The sequence below is a fragment of the Aotus nancymaae genome, unplaced genomic scaffold (assembly GCF_030222135.1).
Source record: "Aotus nancymaae isolate 86718 unplaced genomic scaffold, 86718_ANA_hifiasm-v0.15.2.pri h1tg000006l, whole genome shotgun sequence".
In the NCBI taxonomy this organism is placed as follows: Eukaryota; Metazoa; Chordata; class Mammalia; order Primates; family Aotidae; genus Aotus; species Aotus nancymaae.
This window is the reverse complement of record NW_026988417.1, coordinates 75,089,285-75,100,756: the sequence shown is the minus strand read 5'-3', so window position 1 is coordinate 75,100,756 and position 11,472 is coordinate 75,089,285. Positions and strand designations below refer to the sequence as shown.

At 41.0% G+C, this 11,472-nt stretch overlaps 1 pseudogene; it reads right to left on the bottom strand.

Moving 5' to 3' along the window:
- Positions 1 to 6,790: 6,790 nt before the first annotated feature.
- On the bottom strand, positions 6,791 to 7,602 carry LOC105713298 (prohibitin 1-like; annotated as a pseudogene).
- Positions 7,603 to 11,472: the final 3,870 nt, after the last annotated feature.

The following is an 11,472-nucleotide window of genomic DNA, read 5'->3' as shown; positions in this document are numbered from 1 at the left end:
CTTGATGGGGATAGCGTTGAATCTGTAAATTACTTTGGGCAGTATGGCCATTTTCACTATATTAATTCTTCCTAACCATGAACATGGAGTGTTTCTCCATCTGTTTGTGTCCTCTCTTATTTTGTTGAGCAGTGGTTTGTAGTTCTCCTTGAAGAGGTCCTTTACGTTCCTTGTTAGTTGTGTTCCTAGGTATTTTATTCTCTTAGTAGCAATTGTGAATGGCAGTTTGTTCTTGATTTGGCTCTCTTTAAGTCTGTTATTGGTGTATAGGAATGCTTGTGATTTTTGCACATTGATTTTGTATCCTGAGACTTTGCTGAAGTTGGTTATCAGTTTCAGGAGATTTTGTGCTGAGATGAGGGGGTCTTCTAGATATACAATCATGTCGTCTGCAAATAGAGACAATTTGACTTCCTCCTTTCTTAATTGAATACCCTTTATTTCTTTTTCTTGCCTGATTGATCTGGCTAGAACTTCCAGTACTATATTGAATAGGAGTGGTGAGAGAGGGCATCCTTGTCTAGTGCCAGATTTCAAAGGGAATGCTTCCAGTTTTTGCCCATTCAGTATGATATTGGCTGTTGGTTTGTCATAAGTAGCTTTTATTATTTTGAGATACATTCCGTCGATGCCTAGTTTATTGACAGTTTTTAGCATAAAGGGCTGTTGAATTTTGTCGAAGGCCTTCTCTGCATCCATTGAGATAATCATGTGGTTTTTGTCTTTGGTTCTGTTTATGTGGTGAATTACAATTATAGACTTGCGTATATTGAACCAGCCTTGCATCCCCGGGATGAATCCTACTTGATCATGGTGGATAAGCTTTTTGATGTGCTGTTGCAATCGGCTTGCCAGTATTTTATTGAAGATTTTTGCATCTATGTTCATCATGGATATTGGCCTGTAGTTTTCTTTTCTTGTTGAGTCTCTGCTGGGTTTTGGTGTTAGGATGATGTTGGTCTCATAAAATGATTTGGGAAGGATTCCCTCTTTTTGGATTATTTGGAATAGTTTCAGTAGGAATGGTACCAGTTCCTCTTTGTATGTCTGGTAGAATTCGGCTGTGAATCTATCTGGACCTTGGGCTTTTTTTGGGTGGTAGGCTCTTAATTGTTGCCTCGACTTCAGACCTTGTTATTGGTCTCTTCAGGGTTTCAACTTCTTCCTGGTTTAGGCTTGGGAGGAGGCAACTGTCCGGGAATTTATCCATTTCTTCCAGGTTTTCTAATTTATGTGCATAGAGTTGTTGGTAATAATCTCTAATGATGGTTTGAATTTCTGTGGAATCTATGGTGATATCCCCTTTATCATTTTTTATTGCATCTATTTGGTTATTCTCTCTTTTCTTTTTTATTAGTCTGGCTAGTGGTCTGTCTATTTTGTTGATCTTTTCAAAAAACCAGCTCCTGGATTTATTGATTTTTTGTAGGGTTTTTCATGTCTCTATCTCCTTCAGTTCCGCTTTGATCTTAGTTATTTCTTGTCTTCTGCTAGGTTTTGAGTGTTTTTGATCTTGCTCCTCTAGCTCTTTCAATTTTGATGATAGGGTGTCACTTTTAGATCTCTCCTTTCTTCTCATGTGGGCACTTATTGCTATATATTTTCCTCTGAGACTCTGTCCCAGAGATTCTGGTATGTGGTGTCTTCGTTCTCGTTGGTTTCAAAGAACATCTTTATTTCTGCCTTCATTTCAGTGTTTATCCAGTCAACATTCAGGAGAAAGTTGTTCATTTTCCATGAGGCTGTGCGGTTCTGGGTTGGTTTCTGAATTCTGAGTTCTAACTTGATTGCACTGTGGTCTGAGAGACTGTTTGTTATGGTTTCCGTTCTTTTGCATTTGCTGAGGAGTGATTTACTTCCAATTATGTGGTCAATTTTAGAGTAGGTGTGATGTGGTGCTGAGAAGAATGTATATTCTGTGGATTTGGGGTGGAGAGTTCTGTAAATGTCTATTAGGTTTGCTTGTTCTAGGTTTGAGTTCAAGTCCTGGATATCCTTGTTAATTTTCTGTCTCGTTAATCTGTCTAATATTGACAATGGTGTGTTGAAGTCTCCCACTATTATTGTGTGGGAGTCTAAGTCTCTTTTTAAGTCTTTAAGAACTTGCCTTATGTATCTGGGTGCTCCTGTATTAGGTGCATATATATTTAGGATCGTTAGCTCTTCTGTTGCATTGATCCTTTTACCATTATGTAATGTCCTTCTTTGTCTCTTTTGATCTTTGTTGCTTTAAAGTCTATTTTATCAGAGATGAGAATTGCAACTCCTGTTTTTTTTTGCTCTCCATTTGCTTGGTAAATCTTCCTCCATCTCTTTATTTTGAGCCTTTGTGTATCCTTGCATGTGAGGTGGGTTTCCTGGATACAGCACACTGATGGATTTTGGCTTTTTATCCAATTTGCCAGTCTGTGTCTTTTGATTGGGGCATTTAGTCCGTTTACATTTAGGGTTAATATTGTTATGTGTGAATTTGAGCCTGTCATTTTGACGCTAGCTGGCTGTTTTGCCCATTGGTTGATGCAGATTCTTCATTGTGTTGATGCTCTTTACCATTTTGTGTGTTTTTGGAGTGGTGGTACTGGTTGTTCTTTTCTATGTGTGGTTCCTCCTTCAGGAGCTCTTGTAAAGCTGGTCTGGTGGTGATGAAATCTCTGAGTACTTGATTGTTCACAAAGGATTTTATTTTTCCTTCACTTATGAAGCTTAGTTTGGCTGGATATGAAATTCTGGGTTGAAAGTTCTTTTCCTTAAGGATGTTGAATATCGGCCCCCACTCTCTTCTGGCCTGTAGGGTTTCTGCTGAGAGATCTGCTGTGAGTCTGATGGGCTTCCCTTTGTGGGTAACCCAACCTTTCTCTCTGGCTGCCCTTAGTGTTTTCTCCTTCATTTCAACCCTGGTGAATCTGATGATTATGTGCCTTGGGGTTGCTCTTCTAGAGGAATATCTTTGTGGTGTTCTCTGTATTTCCTGGACTTGAATATTGGCCTGCCTTGCTAGGTTGGGGAAGTTTTCCTGGATAATATCCTGAAGAGTATTTTCCAGCTTGGATGCATTCTCTTCGTCACATTCAGGTACACCTATCAAACATAGATTAGTTCTTTTCACATAGTCCCATATTTCTTGTTGACTTTGTTCATTCCTTTTTACCCTGTTTTCTCTAATCTTGCCTTCTCGTTTTATTTCATTGAGTTGATCTTCGACCTCTGATATCCTTTCTTCTGCTTGGTCAATTCGGCTGTTGAAACTTGTGCATGCTTCATGAAGTTCTTGTGTTGTGTTTTTCAGCTCCATCACTTCACTCATATTTCTCTCTAAGTTGTCCATTCTCGTTAGCATTTCATCAAGTCTTTTTTCAAGGTTCTTGGTTTCTTTGCATTGGGTTAGAACATGTTCTTTTAGCTCACGGAAGTTTCTTATTATCCACTTTCTGAAAGCTGATTCTGTCATTTCATCACACTCATTCTCCATCCAGTCTTGTTCCCTTGCTGGTGAGGAGTTGTGCTCCCTTGTAGGAGGAGAGATGTTCTGGTTTTGGGTGTTTTCATCCTTTTTGCGCTGGTTTCTTCCCATCTTTGTGGATTTAACCACCTATCAACTTTGTAGTTGCTGTCATTCTGATTTTGGTGATTTTAAGTCTGCCACAGCTGAACTCATAAACCCCCTTTTCTTCCCCCCAGGTGTTCTGTCCCAGGGAGTTAGGGCTTTATGATTTTCCGCTGTCTTGCTGCTGTTTTCCCTGCCCACAAGGTGGCAGCCTAGTCACACTCAGCCTGCAGAGGCTTCGCTGAGCTGCTGTGGGCTCCACCCAGCTTCCGTGTGAACTTCCCTGCAGTCCTGTTTTTATGGGTGTAGTTAGAATTGCTTCTGTTATGTTGGCTCGCCCCTGAAGTGACGGAGTCTCTGTAGTGGCGGGCTGCCTTGGTTATGGCAAATTGCCCTGGGAACTGCAGGGTGTTTCCTAATGGAGGATGCCCCTCCTCCACAGAGCTGGACCGTCCCGGGTTCAGTTGTGTTTCCTGTGGCGCTTTTTTTTTTTTTGCCCAGGAATCTCCTGGCTTGACTCCCTGTTTCAGCTCCCCTTGCTGGCTTAGAGGGGACTCAGTCTCGCTCACTCTGCACAAGGAGCTGCTGCCCTATGCCCCAGGTGCAGGCCGAGCACCGTGCCGGTCTCACCAGTGGCGCTGGCAGCCCATGGAGCTCCTCTGCCTGTGAATCTCCTGGTCTGTGGGCAGTAAATATCCACTGCCCTGTGAGCTGCTGTGTCAGCTGGAGCAGCGGCTCTGAGATTCGTGGCGTGTTTTTGCCTGGGAATCTCCTTGCTTGACTCCCTGTTTCAGCTCCCCTTGCTGGCTTAGAGGGGACTCAGTCTTGCTCACTCTGCACAAGGAGCTGCTGCCCCCTGCCCCAGAGCACAGGCCAAGCGGCCGCGCCGGTCAAACCAGCGGCGCTGGCGACCCATGGGTCTCCTCCTCCTGTGAATCTCCTGGTCTGTGGGCAGTAAAAATCCGTCTGGAAATGTGGTGTCCACTCACCCTCTGCGCTTTCTCTCGGAGCTGCAATCCCGAGTTCCTCCTAACGGGCCATCTTGGATCCAAATCCTGTTTGTACCCATTCTTCTTGAGAAGGCTTTTCAGGTATTCAAAGGAATTGTGATCTAGATCTTTGGTCACTGCAGTCATATTTTCACTAGAGAGCACCCTGTGTCCAGTAATGTTATTATTCTTGCAGACTTCTACTGCCTTGGTGGGCTTGGGTAAGATGGGGAGAATTCCCTGATGAGGCAGTTTCTCATTTTCTTTCTTCATTTTCCCTCAAACAGGAGTCTCTTTCCTTCTCTCTCTGTGCTGGGCTGCCTGGAGTTGGGGGCGGGGTGACACACACACTCCTATGGCCAGTACAGCCAGGACTATCCTGGGTCACATCTGAAGCCAGCACAGTACTGGGTCTTGCTCAAGGCCTGTGGTGACTACTGCCCAGCTACTACGATATTTATTCAAACCTCCAGAAATCTTTAGTTAGCAGGTGGTGAATCCTTCCAGGACTGGGTCCTTCTCTTTGGGCAGCAGGTTCCCTTCTGGCCCAGGGTGAATCTAGAAATGATATCCAGGAGCTAAGGCCTGGAATTGGGCCAATTGAGAAATCTGCTTGGTGGTGGTGGTGGTGGTGGTTGTTGTTGTGGTGGTGGTGGTGGTTCTTCTTCTTCCTCTTCCTCTTCTGCTGCTGCTGAGTTGGTACCCAGGTTGCAAGATAAAGTCCTCTTTGCTTTTCCCTCTCCTCAAATGGAAGGAGTCTTTTCCCCAGCTGCACTGCCTGGAGTTGGGGGAATAGTGACACAAGCACTCCTTTGGTCACCGTAACTGGTGTCTTGATGGATTATGTGCACTCCAATTCCACTGGCTTCCAGCCCAGTGCAGCTCCCAGACTTGCCCATGGACTGCACTCCTTGTGGCCTGACTGCCTGTCAAATTTATTCAGGACTTCAGGGCTCTGTACTCAGCTGGTGGTAGAGCTGACTGGCACTCAGGTTCCTTCCCTGGGGCAGAAGATTCCCCTCTGGCTGAGGCTAGTTTAAACGCTCCCTTACTTCTCTAAGTACACAAATTCTCTCTCTGCCGGCTACTGTTGGGGGTGAGATGCCATACAAGACTGTCTTTCTTACCATTTTCAGTGCCCCTTTCCTTATTTTTTTTGGCCTGTTTCTTGATTCAGGCCCTTTTCCTTGATAGAATGTTAAAACCAGGTGTAGTGATTGCTCACTTGATTTTTGGTTCTTATGATGGTGATTTTTTACATGGATAGTTGTTCAATTTGGTGTTTCTGTTGGGAGACGATTGCTGGAGAGTTCTATTCAGCCATCTTGCTCTGCCTGTCTTCCATAAGTTTTGAGAAATGTATACACAATCAAAATATAGGACATTTCTGTCCACCCAAATGGTCCCCCGTTCTCCTTCCCATAATCCCCATCTCCCAATCTCAGTCGTAGGCAACCACGGATCTGCTTTCTATCATTATGGATCATATTTCTCTTTCCTGCAGTTTCATATGAATGGGATTATGAAGTAGGCACTCTTTTGTGTTAGGTTCCCCCCTGCCTACCCTCCAATGTAATGTTTTAGAGATTCCTCTATGTTGTGGCATGGAACAGTAGGTTTTTTTTGTTTTTTTTTTTTTTTTAGAAACGGGGTTTCACCATGTTGGCCAGGCTGGTCTCGAACTCCTGACCTCAGGTGATCCGCCTGCCTCAGCCTCCCAAAGTGCTGGGATTACAGGCGGGAGCCACTGCGCCTGGCAGTAGTTTTAGTTTTTTTGGTAACTGAATTTGGGTTGTTTTCAGTGTTTGGCTATTATTATTATTATTATTATTATTAACATTGCTATAAACCTATGTGTACTTTTAAAAATAAGTTTGTAGTTTTGTTTTCAGTGTTTTTACAGAAAATTAAAAATTATTCTTTAGAATTTTTGTGGGTACGTAGTAGGTGTATGTATTTATAGGATATGTGAGATGTTTTGATACAGGCCTGCAGTGTGAAATAAACAAATCAAAGAGAATGGAGTATTCATCCCCTCAAGCATTTTTCCTTTGAGTTTCAAACAACTCAATTACATTTTTAAAGTTATTTTATTTATTTTTTATTTTTTGAAGTGATTTTACCTTTACTTCCTTCACTTTAAGCCAATCATGAAATTTCGCAGTTATTTCTGGGGTGGGGGCAGAAGGAAGGCCGTGTTAAGAATCATCCGGGCTGTGGCCCAGTCAGCCCACAGAGGTGCAGGCAGTGTGGGTCCTCACTGAGGCAGCTGGAGGAGCATGGACTGTGCCACTGGCAGGTAGGTGATGATCTGAGAGCGTGACAGCTGGTACGTGATGCCCTCTGCAGCTTCCAGCTTGTGCAGCTCAATCAGGCCATCCCCTGTGATGGCCATTGAGTTGGCAATCAGCTCAGCTGCCTTGGAGTCGCCCTCAGCAGAGATGATGGCTGCCTTTTTCTGCTGCTCAGCCTTTTCCACCACAAATCTGGCCCTCTCTGCTTCCCGCTGAGCCACCTGTTTGGCTTCCACCACTTCTGCGAACTCCTTCCTTAAGGTCAGATGCATCAAGAACATGTTGTCCAGGATGAGTCAAAAGGTGGCTGCTTGCTCCATAAGTCATTGTTCACCTGCCTGGAGACCAGCTCTCTCTGGGTGATTAGCTTTCCAGCATCAAAGTGAGCCACCACTGACTTGAGATCTCAGTTGTGATGGACGGTAGCACAGGCTCATCATAGTCCTCTCGGATGCAGTTGAAGATGTGAGGAAGCTGGCTAGCAATAGGCAAAAGAGGATGCACAGTGTGATGTTGACATTCTGTAAATCTTTGCTACCAGTAATGACTGGCACATTATGTGGCCAAGAACAGCAAAGATAATTGGTTTCTATACCCATGGGATGAGAAAGTGAGTCCCTCACCCTACCACAATGTCCTGTACTCCATGGAATCGGTCAAAGATGACAACTTTGTTCCTATCATTCATATTATATAAGGCAGAATTCATCATGCCTCCTGCATCAGCTAAGGCCAGGCCAAACTTGCCAATGGACTCAGACACTTTGGCAGTCATATTTTCTTCTGCTGGACCCTCTTACATCTGCTTCCACTGTCAAATAGTTTATCCAAGTGGCTATATTGTTTTACGTTTCTACCAGCTATGTCTAAGAGCTCTAATTGCTCTATATCCTTGCTAACACTTGATATGCTGTCTTTTACATTTTTAGCCATTTGAGTGGGGATGCTGTGGTAACTTATTGTGGTTGTAACTGTATTTTCTTTATGACTATAGATGGGAGTATCTTTACATATGTTTTTTGGCATTCTATGTACTCCTTTTGTGCAATTTTGGTTCAAATATTTTTCCCATTTTAATTGGGTTATTGGTCTTCTTTTTATAGAGTTACAAAAGTTCTTTATGTATTTTACCTACAAGTCTTGGCCAGATATATGTATTTTTTTCTAGAAGTTTTATAGTGTTGTTTTTATGTTTAGGTTTATAACCCATTTCAAATTAATTTTTGTGAATAGTGAAGTAAGGATCAAGGTTCACTTTTCCCCATTTGGATATCCAGTAGTTCCAGCACCATTTGTTATCAAACACAGATTGACCATATATGGGTGGGTGTTTTTCTGGAGTCTTTATTTTGTTTCATTAATCTATGTGTCTATTCTTATGCCAATGTGACTTTGTTTTCACTACTGTTGCATAATTAAGTCTTAAAATCAGGTGGTATGAGTACTTTGTTTTTATTTTTCAAAATAGTTTTGGCTTTTTTAGGTCTTTTACTTTCCTTATAAATTCTATAATCAATTTGTCAGTTTCTACAGTAAAGCCTGCTGGGATTCTGATGGAGATTATGAAAAATCTATAGATCATTTTGGTAAAAATTAACATCTAATCAATATTGAGTCTTCTGACATGAATATAGGTTATGTCTCCATTTTTTAGGTCTCTATTTTGTCTCAGCAATATTTTATTATTTTCAGTGTAAGGCCTTGCATTCATTAAAAAAATTTGTCCCTAATTATCTAATATTTTTTGATATTATAAATGGTAGTATTTTAAGATTTCAATTTCTAATTGCTTCTAGAATATAGAAGTAGAATTGATTTTAGGTATTGTTTTTTATCCTGCTACCTTCCTAAATCACTTCTTTCTAGTAGCTTTTTTCTAGATTCCTTAGGATATCCTATGTTCGTTACCATGTCATGTCTACTAATATAGGAAAATTTACTTCTCCTTTTCCAATTGGTAAGCCTTTTATTTCCTTTTCTTACATTATTGCACTGGGATAGGACTGCTAGCAAAATGTTGAGTAAGAGTAGTGAGAGAAGGCATCATTATTTCTGATTTTAGGGGGAAAGTATTCAGTTTTTCACTATTAAGTATGATTTTTTCATCTGTCAGTTGAAGAAGTTCCATTCTATTTCTAGTTTGTTGAGAGGAATTAACATGAATGAATTTAGATTTTAATTAAATGCCTTTTCTGTATTTATTGAGAGGATCATACTGTATTTATCCTTTTTTGTTAATATAGTGAATTTGCATTGATCACTTTTATTTTATTTTTATTATTATTTTTGAGATGGAGTTTCACTCTGTCACCCAGGCTGGGGTGCAGTGGCATGATTGCAGCTCACTGCAATCTCCACCTCCCAGTTTCAAGCAATTCTCCTGCCTCAGCCTCTTGAGTAGCTGGGATTACAGGTGCCCACCACCATGCCTGGATAATTTTTTGTAATTTTAGTAGAGACTGGGTTTCACCGTGTTAGTCAGTCTGGTCTCAAACTCCTGACTTCAGGTGATCTGCCTGCCTCTGGCTCCCAAAGTGCTGGGATTACAGGCATGAACCACCGTGTCTGGCCACATTGATTGCTTTTCTAATGTTAAATCTTTTGTTTCTAAGACAAACCCCATTTGAACATGGTGTTTTACTCTTTATATATTGCTGGGTTTAATTCTGCCTAAAGTACCAGTTATTTCATAAAATTGGGTACAGATCACATAGGATTTGACATAGCTTTAGTTCTGTTGAAAGAGATAGTGAGATGCAAGGTACAAGGTAGAGCAGCTTTTTTTCTAAAACTAAGACTAAGAGTAAGACTGTAATAATTGACGAAAATTGGTGATTTGTTTTATTGCTATAGTACTAACTGACACTAAGCCAAAGCTTTCTGTTTTATAGAAATGTCCTTAGAAACATGGGGAAATTCATAGTGAATATAATTTCATAAGAATTTCCCTTCCTTTTTTGTTGAACTTGTCAGTTTATATTCCGGCTAGTGAGTTATGGAAAGCTTTATAAATGGACTTCAATTACTCTACCTGCCTTGAGAGTTGACAAATGCAATAGCCTAGATGTTTTACGTGGGCTCTGCAATCCAATATCAAGGCCTTTCTTCCCAATAGAATTTAAGTAATGTAAACAAAAAAAGGGCATGGGGGAATGAAAATGTACAGAGCAAAGTCCTTAGGAGTAAATCAGTTTGAGTGATGATATAAGGGTTATGCTTGGGTTACTATTGAGGATTGTTCTGCATTGTATTATCTGGGCTATACATGTAGAGTGGTCTTTAAGATTGCCGCTAGATTTCTCACAGTGGAATCTCTGCCTCTGGTGAGAAGTAAAGTTCCTACTGGAGCCTTCAGGGCAAATATGTTGTGAGCACCTAAAAATATTTAAAAAAACATCCCTTACATTTGTGTGGAAGTGTATGTGTCCTTTTGAGATGACCATACTTATTGCCCAAGGACCTCCAGGTTCTTCCAGTGCCTCTTGCTGTGTCCACCTATAGAAAGCGATAGCCATCCCAAGAATAACCTAGAAGGCATGATTAGTCAGCAATCACCAGTCAACACATTTCCTATATGTATGAGACTCAGGAGTTCTGCTCTAGTGTGAGGACCAGAAAGCAAGGTCTGCACACAGTTCAGTGTCTGGTATATTTTAGGGGCACATCTAATGTCTGTTTATGAAATGTATGAATATTCAAATGAAAGAATGTTTGCTAGTTTAACTGAAAGTTATGATGTCAGAACTACCTGCATGTGATAACTGTAGACACAGTTCAGTTATTCCTGGGATATAGATTTTAAATATTTGAGGAATATTAGCTCTTTATTGATAAGGAATATTAGAGGAATGAGGAAGAGAGGACTAGCTGCTACAGGTTTAACCTTATTAGGAAGGTAAGCAAAAGCCAATGGTTTTTAAAGTGTGGTCTGTGTTATGTGGATCAATAGCATCAGCATTACCTGAGATGTTAGAAATGCAAACTCTCAGGCTCTATCCCATTTATTCGGAAACTCTGGAAATGGGGGCTAAGCACTGGTATTTTAATAGGCCCTTTAGATAAATCTGATGTATGCTAAGGTTTGGGAACACTGGTATAGCATATTTGTTCTCAACGCTGGCTGCAAAGGATACAATCGCGTGAGGAGTTTTTAAAATATACTGATGGCTGGACCCCAAACCAGATCGATCAAATCGGAATTTCTGAGAGTTGGGGACTTGATGTTTATTAACACTGGAGCAAGGATGTTTGTTATATATTCCCCAAGTGAGTTTAATGTTCAGTCAGAGATAAGAACCACTGACAGAGAGCACTGGTTTGATTCTGTTACTACTTGTTTTGGTTGGTTTTATATTTGTATTTTTTATTAAAGAAAAAACTTATATATAGAAAATTGTGTGTGCAACTTGATAAATTATTATAAGATGAGCATATCCATGTGGCCAACACCTGGGCCAAGGTATAGACCATTACCTGCACCTTATGATCTCCTTGAGTCCTTGAACTTTCTCCTAATCACTACGGTCTCCCACATCCTCTCGTTATGATCACTATTTCAACTTTAAGCATTATTGATTTGTTTTGTAGGGCATTATTTTTAAAATGTGTGGTCCTATATCATTGACATCAAAATCATCTGACATTC